At 42.6% G+C, this 19204-nt stretch overlaps 1 long non-coding RNA gene across 1 annotated transcript; it reads right to left on the bottom strand.

Annotated features, from left to right (window-relative positions):
• Positions 1-2582: 2582 nt before the first annotated feature.
• On the bottom strand, positions 2583-3721 carry LOC116358558 (uncharacterized). Its single transcript, XR_004206278.1, has 3 exons — positions 3142-3721; positions 2954-3011; positions 2583-2816 (listed from the first exon to the last, which is right to left on the bottom strand). It is a non-coding gene; the product is annotated as an uncharacterized LOC116358558 (long non-coding RNA).
• Between the last annotated feature and the right edge of the window lie 15483 nt (positions 3722-19204).

Raw genomic sequence — 19204 nt, 5'->3', positions numbered from 1 at the left:
TGACAAAGTGAAAGCAGGTTTTAATATTTCTTTGCACATGTATTAAAACTTTAAAAACAGAAATAACTTATTTATGTAAGTATTCAGAACCTTTGCTATTAGACTCAAAATTGAGCTCAGGTGCATCCTGTTTCAATTGATCATCCTTGAGATGTTTCTACAACCTGTTTGGAGTCCACCTGTTGTAAATTCAACTGATTGGACATGATTTGGAAATGCACACACCTGTATATATAAGGTCCCACAGCTGACAGTGCATGTCAGAGCAAAAACAAAGCCATGAGGTTGAAGGAATTGTCCATAGAGCTCGGAGCCAAGATTGTGTCAATGCACAGATCTATAGAAGGGTAGCAAAAAATGTCTGCAACATTGAAGGTCCCCAAGAACACAGTGGCCTCCATCATTCTTAAATGGAAGAAGTTTGGAACCACCAAGACTCTTCCTAGAGCTGGCAAAACTGAGCAATCGGGGAGATGGGCCTTGGTCAGGGATGTGACCAAGAACCCAATGGTCACTCTGACAGAGTTCCAGAGTTACTCTGTGGAGATGGGAGAACCTTCCAGAAGGACAACCTAATCTGCAGCACTCCACCAATCAGCCCTTTATGGTTGATTGGCCAGATGGAAGCCCTCCTCAGTAAAAGGCACATGACAGCCAGCTTGGAGTTTGCCAAATGGCAACTAAAGACTTTCAGACCATGACAAACAAGAGTATCTTGTCTGATGCATCCAAGATTGATGGCAGCATCATGCAGTGGGGATGTTTTTCAGCGGCAGGGACTGGGAGAGTAGTCAGGTTGAGGGAAAGATGAATGGAGAAAAGTACAGGGAGATCCTTGATGAAAACTTGCTCCAGAGCGCTCAGGACCTCAGACTGGGGCGAAGGTTCACCTTCCAACACAACAATGACCCTAAGCACACAGCCAAGACAACACAGGAGTAGTTTCAAGACAAGTCTCTGAATGTCATTGAGTGGCCAAGCCAGAGCCCAGACTTGAACCCGATCTAACATCTCTAGACAGACCTGAAAATAGCTGTGCAGCGATGCTCCCCATCCAACCTGACAGAGCTTGAGAGGATCTGCAGAGAAGAATGGGAGAAACTCCTCAAATACAGGTGTGCCAAGCTTGTAGCGTCATACCCAAGAAGACTCAAGGCTGTTGTCGCTGCCAAAGGCGCTTCAACAAATAACTGAGTAAAGTGTCTGAATACTTACTTGTAGCCCAAACTGTTCGGACGCTACAGGCGTTTTAGTGAGAAGACCGATTTTTGGGATGTCTCCTGGTCTGAAAAATAGTGCTGTAGTTATGCCACTTTCCACCACAGATACGGAAGGGTGACATCGGCGAATGCGGTGAATTGAGATGCAGCCCATGCAAAACAAAACTGATATGGGGCGGCAGGGTAGCCTAGTGGTTAGAGTGTTGGACTAATAACCGGAAGGTTGCAAGTTAAAATCCCCGAGCTGACAAGGTCGTTCTGCCCCTGAACAGGCAGTTAACCCACTGTTCCTAGGCCGTCATTGAAAATAAGAATTTGTTCTTAACTGACTTGCCTAGTTAAATAAAGGTAAAATAAATAAAAAATATCTCCAATTTACTCTGACAGATTTTGATGGGATTATTTAAATTATGTTACTTAGATTGACACACCGATTGATAGATTTAAGGATTTTAACCTGTCTCCTCCCCTTCATCTACACTGATTGAAGTGAATTTAACAAGTGATATCAGTAGAGGATCAGAGCTTTCGCCTGGATTCACCTGGTCAGTCTGTCATGGATAGAGTAGGTGTTCCTAATGTTTTGTACACTCACTGTATTTGTGAATATGAGAACATCAAAATCAATCGATGTGAAATGCATTCCATAATAGGACATCACACATTTGCACATGCACCAAGAGAACCTGACACACTCTGGGACTCACTGGGAATCTCCTGTGGGAGACCTGCTTCACAAGTTAACTCACCAGCTGTGGAGGAGACAAGGGTAAAAGTATGACTTTTCAATTTGGATGATGACAACCGACCAGACAATGTGCAAATCTCACCCCCCTCTTCTCTCAAAATGTGAATATCTTGACATACTGTGTATGTGAACAGCCTTGTCTGCTGACACCCTCTGTCTTTCCCCCCCTCTCTCCGCACCACCCTCTACTCTCTCCACCTCGCTGCCAACTTGTTTTCACTGAGCCGCCTATCTTGCCTGGGCTAATGCGAGTCGACATTGTCACCAGAATCCTAAACACAGCCACTGTACAATCTGTCATCACAGTCAGGAATGCATGACATTTACAAGAAATTCTCTGTCACTATCCATTCTAGTCAAATTTTTGGGTGACTTTTTGGATCTTTGCCATTCATGCTTCCCCTCCTACAGATCAGGGCTCCAGACTAACATTTTCCCATGGTGACACTAACTTTTTCAGTTGTGGCACAATTCCATGATTTGGTTGCACCCCCCCCCCCCAAAAAAAAATTTGTTCTGTCATTATAAAGTCATTCACAATGCTTTATTAATTGTGTTACAACCTGGCTCAAGATTGTAACAAACAATGGGAAACCACACAATGAGTAAAGGAATAACAAAATGAATTTATTCCATAAATAAAGTAAACATGCAACAATAATCAGATGAGGCATAAATGGCGGTAAATTAGGTGTCAACTGCAAAAGCCACAACGACACAACCAAGAGTATGCATGGAGAGAGGAATCTCTTGCTGAATGGGGAAACAGTGGCTTTATGCCACAGCTGAGCTTTCACAGGTGTGACCCATCAGCACTGACAACCCACCCAGCTCCGCCCACCAATCTCCTGCAGGAAGTAAGCACAGCAAAACCCAGTAGACAGAGCAGGGAGGGGCAGTCACGCCCCCACCCATAAAAACGGGGACCTCCCATGTCCCAGAAACAAAAACAAAATGTTTTAATAAAGAATACAAATATACTTACACTCCCTGGACATCCAACAACCCAGGTCCACCACCCACACCTCCAGCAACCATGGCACCTGAATGCAAATTAAGAAAAGGAGAGGAAGAGAGAGACCAAGTTGTCGGAGAACAGACAACACAGTATTAAACAGGACGGCTAAGGAGAGGGCACACAGGACAACGCATCCACCAAAACATTGTCCGCACCTCTGGTTCGTTCACTGCATAGAGTGCAAAAAGGTGAGTGGGGTGTGATCAGTATATGCAACTAGAGGCACTACACCCGTACCCACACCGAAGTGTTGGAGAGCCCAGATCAGGGCAAGAGCCTCCTTTTCCACCACAGGATTAGGGGAGTTTGTAGTGGACTGAAACGTAGCCAAACCAGGAGAAAACGACTCCATTAGAATGCCGGATTCGATCAAGTTGGCCTTTAGTATGGACTTAAACATCTCTTTCAGACGTTTATTATCAATCTCAATGTTATAAAGTGTCGCAATTCGTAACATTTGGTCTTTAGTATAGCAATCTAGAAGCTCCTCCCTTGGGACTTGGAATAATTCATCAATGTTAACCAAAGTCAAACAGTCAACCAACTATGGACGAACATCAACCTGCTCTCACTCCAATTGAGTACACCAAACCAGAAGCACAGTGTCAACCACACAGGAGAGAAAAAAACCAAATGGCACTTCCCTAATTACTAGCGCAACCCTAGTCTTCATGCAGTTACTGGCAGTGGGTATTTATGCACTTTAGCCCGCTGTCACAGAAAAAGCTCCCAGCAAGCTGAGAGGAATCTCTTGCTGAATGGGGAAACAGTGGCTTTATGCCACAGCTGAGCATTCACAGGTGTGACCCATCAGCACTGACGACCCTCCCAGCTCCGCACACCAATCTCCTGCAGGAAGTAAGCACAGCAAAACCCAGTAGACAGAGCAGGGAGGGGCCGTCACAAGAGTAATGAACTACTGAGAGGGTATTAAATAAATAAATACATCCAGTGATTGTTATAAATTTTGGGTTGACAATTAGGCAATTTTTTTAAATCATTTTACGGAAAAAATAGGTCTCCAGAATTTTCTGATTTTTTTGTTCAATATAGATTCATTTGGCCTCTAATATTACATATAGGCCAAATTCAATTGGTGCTAATTCACAACCTGACAAAGTGGAAACTCAAAACACAGCTAGATCGATAACTCTAAATATAACACCTACTGCTAGTAGCCATGTAATAATCTAACAGTAAATGTAATGTCCTTAAAAAACTTTGCAATGAGGCCTAGAGCACTCACAATTTCAACGCCATAGCATATATCTCTATTCTAAAACAGTGTGCTTTGAGGTCAATATTTAGACTTAAGAAATACAAGTTGTACTGACAGAAAGCTGAGATTCTCCTCTTTTTAACAACTAATTGCTTCCAAATTGGGCTGCACGATATGGATAAAAAAATATAATTGCGATTTTTCTACTAATTATTCAATTGAAATTGTTATTTCCCATATACACTCACCGGATAGTTTACTAGGTACACCGACATGCTCATGAAAATGGATCGCTCCTACAGACTGAGTCATGAGTCCATAGCTTGCTATCTAAACTATTTGATTGAACATTACAATAGGCAACAAGACTGACCTAAGGGACTTTGAGCGTCCAGTATCCCAGAAACGACCGTCCTCCTGGACCTTTCACGCACGACAGTGTCTAGGGTTTACCAAAAATTGTGCGACAAACAAACAATATCCAGTCAGCGGCAGTCCTGTGGGCAAAAAAACTGCTTGCTGATGAGATAGGTCGAAGGAGAATGGCAAGAATTGTGCAAGTTAACAGGCGGACCACAAACAGACAAATAACGGAGTAGTACAACAGTGGTGTGCAGAACGACATCTCTGAATGCACAACTTCAATCCTTGTCACGGATGGGCTATTGCAGTAGATGACCACACCAGGCTCTTCTCCTATAAGCTAAAAACAAGATGCGGCTCCAGTGAGCATTCGATCGCCAACATTGGACAGTTGAGGAGTGAAAAAACAATGCCTGGTCCGACGAATCCCAGTTCCTGTTGCCTCATGCTGATGGTAGAGTTAGGATTTTCCATAAGCAGCATGAGTACATGGAACCATCCTGCCTGTTGTCAACGGTACAGGTTGGTGGCGGTGGTATACCACCGTCCAATCTGCAGAAACTGCGTGATGCCATCATGTCAGCATGGACCAACATCCCTGTGGAATGTTTCCGAAATTGTAGAATCCATGCCTCGAAGAATTCCGGCTGTTCTTGAGGCCAAGTGGTTTGACCCAGTACTAGATGGGTGTACCTAATAAACTGTTGAAGGAATCTGTTGAGTGCATGTTTTTTACTTATATTATTTAACCCTTATTTAACTAGGCAGGTCAGATAAGAACAATTTCTTATTTACAATGATGGCCAATTGTAAGCCGCCCTATAGGACTCCCGATCACAGCCGGTTGTGATACAGCCCGGGATCAAACCCGGGTCTGTATTGACACCTCTAGTGTAACGGATGTGAAACAGCTAGCTTAGTTAGTTGGTGGTGCGCGCTAAATAGCGTTTCAATCGGTGACGTCACTTGCTCTGAGACCTTGAAGTAGTAGTTCCCCTTGCTCTGCAAGGGCCGCGGCTGTTGTGGAGCGATGGGTGACAATGCTTCGTGGGTGACTGTTGTTGATGTGTGCAGAGGGTCCCTGGTTCGCGCCCGGGTATGGGCGAGGGGACGGTCTGAAGTTATACTGTTACACTAGCACTACGATGGAATTCCTTACACCACTGCGCCACTCAGGATTCATGTACTGATAGTATCCTGAGAGAATAAACACTAAAACAGTGTGGAGGCACTATGTGCTGCCCCTGCTTGAGTGACAGGAGAGAGAGGCATTTTTCGGGGAGCACACCGCAGGGGGGAGAGAGAGTGTGAGAGGCTTGCTCATTAGAGCAGGTGACCCCAGCAAAAAAGGCACAGCGGCAGAGCAGACATTTTTTTTGTACAAGAATCACGAGGATAATGCACTAATGCACTATTAGAATGTGCAGATCATACCAGTGTGACCAATACATTTTTTTACTTGCACAGCTAAATCAAAGGGTCGGAAAATGTGACTAAATGGTTGCAATCTGGAGCCCTGCAATCTGAAGCCCTGCAATCTGAAGCCCTGTAATCTGGAGCCCTGCAATCTGAAGCCCTGCAATCTGAAGCCCTGCAATCTGGAGCCCTGCAATCTGGAGCCCTGTAATCTGGAGCCCTGCAATCTGAAGCCCTGCAATCTGGAGCCCTGCAATCTGAAGCCCTGCAATCTGAAACCCTGCAATCTGGAGCCCCACTCTTGCCCCCCTGCCCACATCCCTCAGGAAGATGACGTGGTATTTATTGTTCATTCATTTAGCATTAATTCTGTGAACATGCACTCTGTGGCAACAAATCACTCACATTGACAAACATTTGCTAGCCAATTCAGAAGTGTTTATTCACAGTAGACATTTGCTAACATTAGCTAACCCACATCTTCTGTACAATAAGCAAAAACAACAGTTTGGTAATCTAAAGTTCCACATCCAACAGTGATGTGATGATTAATGCGTTCCAGTACATATATTTCAGAGTGACATTTATTGGAAATGGTGCAGAAATACTGCTAAGAAATCATCAGCCATCTATCAAAACAGTTATCTATAGTTATACACTTGTGATGATGTGCGTCTCGGTGAGATGTGTAGGAGTCAGGCGCAGGAGAGCAGGTATGTCTGAGAAGCGTAATTTAATAATATAGTTCACCAATACAAAACGGTACAGACAAAGCTACACTCCACATACTCGGAAACTCGGAGGAACAAAACACAGGAGGAACAAAACACAGTACAGACACTAGACACTATATACAGGTGTGTAACTGTGAAAACAACAAACATCCAAAATACGAACGAGCACAATAACCACAAGTCTAATCCCGCACGAACTAAGGTAGGCAACAGGTTACCCTTATACAACACAGAATTAAACACAAATGAAACCAGGTGTGAAAGGATCACAGACAAAACAAACAGAAAATAAAAAAAGGATCGGTGGCGGCTAGTAAACCGGCGACGCTGACCACCGAGCACCACCCGAACAGGGAGTCACCTTCGGGAGAAGTCGTGACAACACTAAGGATTTTATTCACATTTCTGAACGATTTGGAATGCTCATTCAGATCTTTCAGCAGGCCCTGTTAAGTTTGAAGAAAACAGTTGACTGGAAACACATTCACATTGCTGAACGTACATCTGGTTCTGACGCTCCTTTGCTGAGACACTTTTTAGTGTGTAATATTTATCACATTCTCTCTCTCATGTTGAACAAGTGCAAATGTTTGACACTGAAAAGTCGAGGAACTTAATCTAGACTTTAAAAAAACTTGGGTTAGGGCTCAGTCACCGATACTTTCATATGTTTTCCTTATTCTACAGATATTAAAACGTGTTAGTGTGTGTTTACCATAGCTCAACGAAATCAACACTCCCCCAGAAGTGTCCAGCTATGTGTTTTTTATCCAAGCGAAAGCCACGTAATAGCACATTAGCTAACCCACCATCAAGATGACGTGTTTCAGAGGTTTAGCCCCTGAGGCAGACCTTGAATGGAAACTTAACGATGCATTTATGAGAGGTAATTCTGGACTGAGAGTGAAAGTGAGTTAATTAGGTACTAGGACATTAACATTTGGTGTTCTTGACCCGAACCGCCACTCCCTTTAACGTCCACAGCATGCTTTGCATGTCAGAAGAAAGACGGAATAAATATGGTGAAAGAAAGCCTTAATTGAAGGTTGACGCAACCTTAACATGTGTACGGTTGGGCAATCAGTCTTCATCTAAGAAAGACCAATAATCTGTTAACCTACTCCGGTTAGATCTACTGTAATGAAGTGAAGGGCAACCTAATTAAGAGTTGACTGGGTCTATGTATGTTAAGAGGTCAGCAATCTGTCTCACTGTGCTTCTCATTAAATTAACCTAGTCGTCTTGGATTAAGAAAAATATTACTGACGCATAATGAACCCTTTGTGAAATTAAAAAATGCCTAGTGAAATCGATACTGCTTCGTTTCTGTGGATAGATAAATTAGGAAGTCGTAACCCTCTGTAAGTTTTTGCTTCCAACAATGAGGCCTGCCTGGGCCAACTTATTTTAGTGTTTCTATTTTTAGAGAATTGTACCGCTTTACTTATTTATTTAAAGGGAGAGCAGGCAAGGCAGAGAATTGTACCGCTTTACTTATTTATTTATTTAAAGGGAGAGCAGGCAAGGCAGAGAATTGTACCGCTTTACTTATTTATTTATTTAAAGGGAGAGCAGGCAAGGCAGAGAATTGGGCAGATGGCAACACTGCCAACAGAAATACTTTGTCAGCAACATTGAATGCATTTACATGGTAGAGTGGGTCCAAAGCTGGAGTAAATTAAAGTGTCTCGAGCCACAGGGCTTAGCAAAACAACATAGACACTCTGAGACACACAGTGTGGTGAGCCTTTAACACCATCATCATCATCATCAATGTTATTATTAACTAGGCCCTCATATTATTACCAACAACCTTCAGTGTTTTTATTTCAATATTTTCACTCCTTTTCTTCCATTTACCACATTGCTCCTTCAGATCCATAATTAATACCAAAGGTCTTGATTGTTTTTCTCTTCTTTCCTTTCATTGACCACGGTGGACGCACAGACGTATCCCTCCCTTTATACTAAACATAGCAGGGAAAAGAGTCCAGAATGTTGAAGTCAGCAGGAACAGATGCTCAGTGTTATGTTCTGAAATGACTCAGTAAAAAGAAGGCAGGCAGAGCTGCCCTGAGAACCTGCTGAAAAGACTCCTCTTTACCTGGCGAGGCTGTCTCTCTCATCGGACTGTCTGGCCAATGACCCCTCACATCACATCTCACCAACAGGCATTATCAATGAAGCTCACACTGAGCACCACCACAGCATCCATACTAACTAAATATACTGATCACCACAATGCCTTTGTAGTATAGCTGAAATAATATGTTCAAAGTTAAGGAGTTTTGAATTGAATGTGAATGATTAGCATGTGTGGTCTGTCTAAACAGAGAAGTAAAGCAGGGTATCTATGATGTTGTTATGGCTCTATGAACACCCCCGATGGTTGAGTGAAACAGATCCATCCAGAAAGAGAACACCCCACTCTCTCTGGCCCCAGCGTCCCTCTGACACAGCAGCTGTGTGTGTGTGTGTGTGTGTGTGTGTGTGTGTGTGTGTGTGTGTGTGTGTGTGTGTGTGTGTGTGTGTGTGTGTGTGTGTGTGTGTGTGTGTGTGTGTGTGTGTGTGTGTGTGTGTGTGTGTGTGTGTGTGTGTGTGTCGTGCCAACACAGGTGGTTAGAGGGAGGGGCTGCTACACCTGTGAGCAGACAAGATCTGGTACAGTGTGCACCTAAGGAGCTGTCGCTGTCCTCATCAGCCATTTATAATGCATATGAGAGAGAGAGAGAGAGAGAGAGAGAGAGAATTTCTGGACAGAGACAGTATCAAAGTTCTTTGTTTTAAACTCACTTCTCTTCTGCTCTCTATTGCTGTATATGTACAGTGCATTCGGAAAGTAGTCAAACCCCTTGACTTTATCCACATTTTGCCTATCTTGCCTGAGCTAATGTGAATCGACATTCTGTCACCAGAATCCTAACCACAGTCACTGTACAATCTGTCATCAGAGTCAGGAATGCATGACATTTACAAGAGATGCTCTGTCACTATCCACTCTAGTCTAATTTTTTTATTTACTTTTTGGATCTTTGCCGTTCATGCTTCCCCTCCTACAGATCAGGGATCCAGACTAACATTTGTTTTTCAGTTGTGGCACCATCCCATGATTTGGTTGCCCTCCCTCCAAAAACTCTGTAGCGTCACACAATAGAAAAAATATAAATAAATAATAATAATATACATATTTGTTTAACTAGGCATTTAAAAAGTCTGTTATTAAGAACAAATTCTTATTTTCAATGACAGCCTAGGAACAGCAGGTTAACTGCCTGGTTCAAGGGCAGAACAACAGATCTTTACCTTGTCAGCTCAGGGATTTGACCTTGCAACCTTTTGGTTATTAGTCCAACTGTCACGAATCCCGTTTCCTGAGTCTGTTTTTTGCCTGTGTTCTGTCCTGGAGTGTTTTTTCCGGCGTCCTGGAACGCACCCTGTCTGGTTGCCGGGCAATGTAGCCAGTTGGGAGTTCTGATTACCCGCACCTGTATCCCATCAGCTATCTGCACACCTGGTCCTGATCATCATCTCTCCTCTTCATAAGCCCGGACCTGACATCCATTCCCTGCCGGATCGTTAGCCATGAACAGTATGTTGTGCCAGAGTATCAGCCTCAAGTTGGATAGAATTTGTTTTGTTGTTTTTTACGTATTGCTTGCCTTAAACTTACCTCTGTTTGTTCTGTCTTCAGTTACTCACCTGGATCATTTACCCCATTCCCGCCTGGTCGTCGGAGGATTCCGCTACCCCATAGGATCCACCTATTTACTCCCATCAACTCACCACCGCTGCCTGCTACGCCACCTGGATATATCTACCCATTCACATTCACTTGTAAATAAATACTCACCTTCTTCCTACTCTCCTTGTCCTGGTCTGCTTCTGGGTTCGATTTTGAAAGAGCGTGACACCAACACTCTAACCACTAGGATACCTACCACCACAGTAATAATTATAGCCTTATTCTAAAATGTATTAAATAGTTTTTTTCCTCATCAATCTACACACAATACCCCATAATGACAAATCAAAATCAAGTTTTTAGAAAAGTTATCAATACTATTACAAATGTTAAAACTGAAAAATCACATTTACATAAGTATTCAGACTCTTTGCTCAGTACTTTGTTGAAGCACCTTTGGCAGCGATTACAGCCTTGAGTCTTCTTGGGTATGACGCTACAAGCTTGGCACATCTGTATTTGGATAGAATCTCCCATTCTTCTCTGCAGATCCACTCAAGCTCCGGCAGGTTGGATGGGGAGCGTTGCAGCACAGCTATTTTCAGGTCTGTCCAGAGATGTTAGAAAGGGGGAGTGGCTTCCGTCTTGCCACTCAACCATAAAGGCCTGATTGGTGGAGTGCTGCAGAGATAGTTATCCTTCTGGAAGGTTCTCCCATCTCCACAGAGGAACTCTAGAGATCTGCTAGAGTGACCATCGGATTCTTGGTCACCTCCCTGACCAAGGCCCTTCTCCCTCGATTGCTCAGTTTGGCTGGGCAGCCAGCTCTAGGAAGAGTCTTAGTCTTCTTCCATTTAAGAATGATGGAGGCCACTGTGTTCTTGGGGACCTTCAATGCTGCAGACATTTTTTTTGTACCCTTCCCCAGATCTATGCATCGACACAATCCTGTCCCGGAGCTCTTTGGACAATTCCTTCGACCTCATGGCTTGGTTTTTGCTCTGACATGCACTGTCAACTGTGAGACCTTATTTAGACAGGTGTGTGCCTTTCCAAATCATGTCCAATCAATTGAATTTGATGAGGAAAATTAATAATTTAATACATTTTAGAATAAGGCAGTTTTTTTCTCAGCTTCAAATTGTTACCCAGCTTTCTTTCTATCAGCCCTGAAGTCACACTTGTCATAAACAGAGATCTCTCCTTCCCCTCTCACCTCTCTCTCCCTTTGCCTTTCTCTTCACACCCTAGCTGGCCCAGTGGGTGTGTGTCCGGAGCTCCGGACACCACCTCCAGAGAGCTCAAGGTGACACACATTTTACTCAGGCTGCTGATGACTGTGTCATGACGTGGCCCTTTTTGGGTATAGCTAGTGGCTTCCCCCTCTTTCTGTCCTACACTCAGGTTCTGTTATCTCAGGTCGTAAATTCCTGGAGGAGACTCTCTCCCCCTGCCCATGCAGAAAGAGACACATAGAGAGAACAAATAATTTCAAATGGTGAACTCCTAAATCCCCCAAATTAGGATTTGATACAAAATGTCCACTTGTGAGAAGGTGGGAATGGTCTGTGGACACTTAAGGGACGGGAATGACGAGTGTGTTTCATTTGGTGACCTCAGAGAGGACAGGAAACACATGACTATATCTCTGAATATGTACATTTCTCAATTATGGGGTTTGCATCTAATTCTTGTATAAAATGAATGAGTAAAGATTAAACTATTTGTGAAATTATATAATATGTTAAACCCTTAATGTGAAAGAATTGTGTTCCCTTTAAAGTTTAAATAAGTCATTGGCCCACCCCCATGAGCACAGACATGATCTAGCATCATAGAACAGCTCTTTTCTACTGTTACGAATAAAACCCACTCCTGAGGAAATCCTCTTCAGACCACGAGTACCGCGATGGGACACCGAGGGGGCACAGGTTGAGTTTAGACCACAAAAACCTCAGTTTAAGCTAAGGTTGTAATGGTTGATGAATTCCCAACCCTACCACGTGGAGCACTGTCTACACGGCTGGAAATGGCTAAACTCTGAGACCATCGATCCCGACAGAATAAGAGTAAATCTTAGATACTAATTACTAGCCTGCAGGTAGAAATTATGTCAACCTGGGATGCGAAGACCGACAACCACCAAAACATCTATTCTATAAGAACATTTCTGAATGGTACTCCATTCTAACCACGAAATACTTCAGGGAAGCAGAGAGAGAGAGACGCTTGGATTAATTTTCCAACAGAAGGACTGACGATTCCAACAGAGATCACGACAACACACTGGGCGTAAATATATATTGACTGTAATTATTCCAGAATGAGCAAGCGTTCATGTGCAAAGGATTAGCATTTCAATTAATATAATTATCAACTGTGTAGTGACTCCTTTTGTATTTCCTACCCTTTTAAGTCCACACCCACTTCCCTTTGTCCACCAAGCCGTCATATCGGCATAGCCCACTAGGGAACCTCCCCTATCATTTCCTTGAAACCATATCTACTGTGTTGTTTGTTTGTGCATTTCTGTGATTATTTAGTTAGTTAGTAAATAAATGATTAAGACAATTGATGTATGGATGATTCATAGTAATGGCTAGGTTCATGCAGATAACCAACAATGTACGATGTTTGGAATGAGACTAACGTGAGGTAAAGAATAATTTGTTAATTAGAAGACTAATTGATCAGATATTAAAATATCTGAAGAGTTATATTAGAAAAATTATAACTTTGTAATCTGAATATTTTCCTTGGTGCCCTGACTTCCTAGTTAATTACATTTACATGTTTAGTTTAATCACATAATAATAATTACAGAGAATTGATTTGATAAAATAACAGTCTTCACTTTAATGATGCCAAAGACACGATAACTGGTTGTGGCCTTGTCCCCATGGCTACTCCGGGGACTCACTCCACCAGCAAGCCTAGCCTAGCCTCCCTTCCTTCACCTACACCACCAAAGCTCAAAATAAGAGACCCTGAACAGAGGGTAAGCTACAGTTCAAACACCAACACCACCAACCCCCGGAGGTCTTTATGGTTATCTCTGAGTTGCTAATCACCCAGCTCTGTTGGTGTATGTGGGGCTAGCGAAAGCTAGCGAGAGTAGGCAGGCTGATGCAGTTCCAGCTCTCTGACACATTTAGGGTGTGCTGGAGAAGTAGAGCATAGAGAGTGCTGTTAGACGGCAGGGTTGGTATTTTTCTGCAGGGTCAGCAGAGGCTGGGGCCAAGCCAGCGTCATGGCGGATAAATCAATTAAACCCAATTAGACAGTGAGAAAAGCCAAGGTGAGAGGTAAATTAAATGGCAACAAAAAGCACAGATAGACTTAAAAGGATCCTCAACCCTTCTCCCTCTGAGGTAACTTTGTGAAAACACCTGAGATTGAATCAAACTTTTTTCAGGTTCACTAACACTAACACTAAAACACTATCCAGGACCTAGCGCTAGCGAGGTGTTGTCAATGATCTGCTAAATTGAGATATTGTGCTATAAAAAGCCCAACGCAGGTTTTGATGTTTCAGACTGCCATACAGTTCCTAGAGACAGCGTGGCTTGTGTTTTGTGTCACATGTGGGTGGAGAGGCACAGTGCAGTGAGTGCACAGAGAGCCCTCTGTTGTGTATGTGGGAGGTGTTTGTCAGTGTTCTGAATCATAATGGTGTGTAAGGTGTCACACGGTCACACCTCCATGCATTTTCATGTTTTGCCTACGGGAAATCAAGGGATAGGCGTTGTGAAAAATATATAATTTAGGCATCTATTTGATTCTAATTACCATTTTAGCTAAGATATAATGTGATGACATTCCTTTTGGGATAGTAATGTAGTACTGTGTCCACACTGAGCAGTGTGAAGCAATATGTTTCATGATCACCTTGTGAGCCGGCCAAATGAGGAAACCTTCGCTCCAAGCAACCTGCCACTAACATCTGTTGTGTTGGAAGCATATGCCTTTCTTCTTTATACCAGAGTTACATCTGAAACCAGGCTGCTTCACCCTTACATTATAAACCATGCACAAATTCACACAGGCACACACAAACAGCATGATCGTTACAAACTAAATATGATCATCATTTCGAAGACAAGATCATAACACTCCAGAATTTGAAATTGTGATTCTTGTTGTAAGTAATTAAGGTCTGTTGTACTAATTAGAGAGAGCAAAGACAAGTCAATATAGGTGCTTCGATGAATCGCTAAAGTGGTTGGATATTCCTTTCCCCGGTTGCACTTCAAAAAAGAGCACTGCAAAGAGCAACAATTCGCTATAAACACAGAGTATGATATGCAGATAATGACTTAGTTGTTTTGTAGCTCTGTTCTCAGCATACCCATAATTCAAGTGGAAAATATGAATGTGTTCTGAATTAATGAAAGAGAAACAGCATCTTAAGCATTATGTGATAACCTGCTGAGTAATTCATGAGCCATTTATAACGCTGTAATGCTTCAAATTGCAATTTAACAAAAAAATGTTTTAGTAAAAAGCTAAAACCTTGATAGAGCAAGGAAATAGAATAATTGACTGGATGGGGTAGTTTGACCGTGATCTAACTCCCTCACTAAATTGTGATCAAATCAACTGAATTATAATCAATAATCATGGTTTACATCCAATCTATTACTGCCAATCTAAATCCTAAACTCTGTCTCATAGGAAGCCCAGAGAGACAAATGCAGCCAGGCGGACATCTTGGATCCTCCCAGCAACCTGAATATGATATAAATCCATCATAGGGCTTCTGTTGCTCATACAGGCTGATGATCCCATCCTAAATCAGAGAGGCCAGACTGTCAAGGACTGACAGCCTGTCTCCTCACAGATCAATAGCGATAAGGGGAAATTGATTTCAAGCCCCGAGATCTGAGATAGGGGAGAGAACTGCTCAAGTTCCAGTCAGAGAGTGAGAGGTCCATAAGTATCATGCATATTTGAATGTCAAAGGGAATATTGACCCCTTGAAGTGATGATGATGGCTTGGTCAACATTGTTTATGCCTAATTAGAACTGTTGCGGAGAGTATCAGAGGGGACTAGATAAATACAGACCATGCATCACTTTGAAAGGGATGGCATTCCTATTGTATGCAAATGGTTTGGGACTGAGTCTGGGAGAGGAGGTGGATACTTCATTTAGATCCTCAAGAACTTCTCTGTTTGCACTGTCTTTAATCATTAATGCCCATTTGGAGTGGAGTGAGATGGAGAAGAAGATGGATGCTGGAATGGTGCTGAGGAGGAAACTGATTGGAGTTGGGTATTGATTAACCGTGACTAATAACACCTCCTTCCTCACAAGGGGTCTGTTATTTGTTTCTTCTGAACCCTTCTCCCTGAGTGGGGATGTGTAATTGTGTGTGAGTGTGTGTGTGCATTGTGCATGCATGTGTGTTTGTATGAATATAATTCAGTCAGAATCCCCTCCATTGGCATCATGCCAAAAGGATTAGTGTATGAATGAATAAATATGAATATTGCAATGATTTTTAAATGATTTCATTGAATTTACTTGGCTCTTCTATTTGACCTGCAGTGTGCTGGGAGATCATGGTCTGTGAAAAATACTTTCTGGTCTCACTCTCAGAACTCACAGCGAAATCCCAGAGCTATTTATCATTTTCTCATTCGGTGTTGAAGGAGAGAGAAAATAGAAACTTGTTCAAATGCTTCCCACTGCTCGTGTCGATTGTAGAGCACACTGTAGTGTAGAACACACTGTCAGAATAATCTGTCCACGCGGACACTTTGACAGAAAAGTACAGATTGAATTCCTCCAGGAGAAATTATTCATACTGAAATCCCACGGATGGTGATGGAATGAATGAATTAATGAATGAATAATCGAACAAGCATGTCAACAAACACTTTTCCTGCCACACACCACCAATAAAAACAATAGCTATTGCTTTTATCTTATCTCTTAAGGACAGGCCCTGCTCGCCCCTCTCCCTGAGTTTGCCACGGTCCATGGTCCTCGCTAGTCAGCCAATCAATCGCTATTACAGAGCCAGCTATAACTACAACCCCTCAATTAAGCCAGATGCTCACTCAGCCTAGGTCTGGCTGGTCTGTAGAAGACACAGGGAGACTACACACACACACACACACACACACACACACACACACATACACACACACACACACACACACATACACATACACACACACACACACATACACATGCACACACACACACACACACACACTACATGCCAGGGCCTGCAGAGTAACATCTTCCCATTGTTTGTGGACAAGGCGATGGCACTGCTCTGCTCTGTTGTGTTGACTCTTCCTCTCACAAGGATTATGATGAACCCCTCTGTGCTGAAACTAGATATGACGTACAGCAGGGAACAATATGGCTCTAAAATACTGTTTTGATTTTAAATGCAATTATCGGTTTAGCTCAGACGGCACTTTAGACCATCAAAACGAGCCAGGCCACAAATCCATCAAAACTAGGTTTAAATATGTTGGTGACTGAAACATATGTAATGGGGTGACATATGCTTGGGGAGAGAGATGGCGTGCAGTGATAGTGGTAAAAAAACATTTGAAAACCACTAAGACAGAATATACACACTACACAGCACAACTCTATTTGGGCCTATTGTTCAAATGGCATAAAAGATTGAAAGCAGCAGATTTGGCAGTAGAAACAAATAATCACATTGTTACTATTGTCCTCAGAAGCTCTATTGAATGCATAACAATTAAGCTTAAAAGCTGCTTTGAAAGCTAGGATGCTCCTCTCAGCTGACTCATTTGTTAAAGGGCAACCTTTGACACATCGGGGAATGCCATTGGCTAACTAATTAGCCAATGATAGAGAGGGGTCAAAATATGTGGTTTTAGTCTAAAGGGCTGACATTATGTTGAAGAGATCGGAACGCCATGGTTCCAGCACTTTAAGATAGCTATCCATTCAAAGTGATGGTCTGTTTATTACTAGTCTCGTCCACAATGCGGTAGCAATTAGCCTGGGGACTATGAGAACTACGTACAGTACAGTTCATAGTCTCTGTATCAACACACATATAGTCAGCATGAAGAAGAACAGAGGATTGTAAGGGTTATAAAGGTGCTGCTGACCTCTGCCATTTTCTCTCCCTTGGAGAGATCAAGGCCACCATGGTCCTGGAGGGAAGAGCTGTTGTGCAGAGTAATAGGCCTGGAGTCAAGGGCTCCCCCCCAGGCTACCAGCCCCCACCAGAATGTCCTGGCCCCAGCCACCGGACACCTGCCCTTATAGGAGTCAACAGTGTCAGCAACATGGGCCACATGCATCATACATTCACCTTACAGCTGGCCTGAGAGCAGTGTTATTTCTCTTCACCCGTACACCTCTACATAAACACTCATTTTACAGCTGACCTGAGAGCATTGCTATAATCTCTTTACCCATACACCTCTACATAAACACTCACCTTACAGCTGGCCTGAGAGCAGGGCTATTTCTCTTTACCCAGCATCCTCTACATAAACACTTATTCTCTAGCCTCCCTCTATACAACTCCTCTTCTGGCCTTATCTACTCTACACATCCAAGTTTGTGTAAGTATGATATGGGAAGAGACTATTCTGATTCGGAGTAATGATATTCCACTTCAGGCTGCATGCGGTTTTATATCATGTTGTTTTCATAAAAAGGCAGCCCACAGGAGAAATATGCTGCGTACACAGTTCTCATGGGCGCAGAGTGGCTTTATGAAATATGAATCTTGATATAGCTTGATTGAATGCTCTGAGTCATAATTGGATTCCCCCTCGTTCTCCCCTCCCCTCTCCTCCCCCTTGTCTCCCCCCTGACAGAAGATAACCGCGACAGCGTTAATCAAAGAGAGGGAGCGTTTTGATCCCACTCTCAATTAGATTAGATTACATAAACTGAAGCAATTTGCAGAAAATGCAATACGAATTATCAACAGGTCATTCAACTTGATCTCTAACCCAATTTAGACATTGCACAGTGTAATTCTATTTCCTTTGGATATACTTGAGTTAAATTTCAAATACATTTTACAGTACGTTTCTCCATTACAGTGTAGTAGATTGAATTGAATTGAACTATCGAAGTTGGAATTGTTTGATTACATGTGGATTGGGTGTTGGTAAGTAGAATTGAATGCAAAGGGAAGCCAAAAGTGTAATGATCAATTAACACAAAAGTACCTTACAGTGGATTGTAAGCATCTGTTAAAACAAATATGCAACCCAAACTCTCACTGAGTATGCTTAAACCTGAGCCAGTCATAGGTGATAGTACCATCTGTTTGCTCAGGATTACTGGTACTGGGGAATCTCTAGTGATGTGGGTGAGAGGGAGTTAGCAAGTCAACACTGTTAGCATCAACAAACTAATTCCTCATTTGTTTTAACACACCAATATCCAGAGAGACACTATTTTTCTTTACAATGGATTGTGTATTGGGGACTCACACACACAGTAAGTCAAAACCAAGAGCCAACCAAAAGCCAAAAGGCAACCATTGGACATGTATAGCCTATGCACATAGTGTTTATTGAATGGAGTAGACATGCTTTGGAAGAAAATAGGAAGGAAAACTCTAGATCATTTTTTTCTACAAGTCAAATGCTATTGCACAGTCATAGGCTACACACAATCCTTATTTAACCTTTATCTTAATCATCTAACTAAATCTCAAAAGCACAGTAAAGATGATTATAGATTTGAACTTATGCCAACCTGTATGATATGAGGAAACATCTGGACGGTCTTCCGTCTGCTGATGTCTGCTGCCTGTTGGGAACTTGAAAGAGCATTAT

This window comes from Oncorhynchus kisutch, linkage group LG30 (assembly GCF_002021735.2).
Source record: "Oncorhynchus kisutch isolate 150728-3 linkage group LG30, Okis_V2, whole genome shotgun sequence".
NCBI lineage: Eukaryota > Metazoa > Chordata > Actinopteri > Salmoniformes > Salmonidae > Oncorhynchus > Oncorhynchus kisutch.
This window is presented reverse-complemented; position numbering and strand designations above follow the sequence as displayed.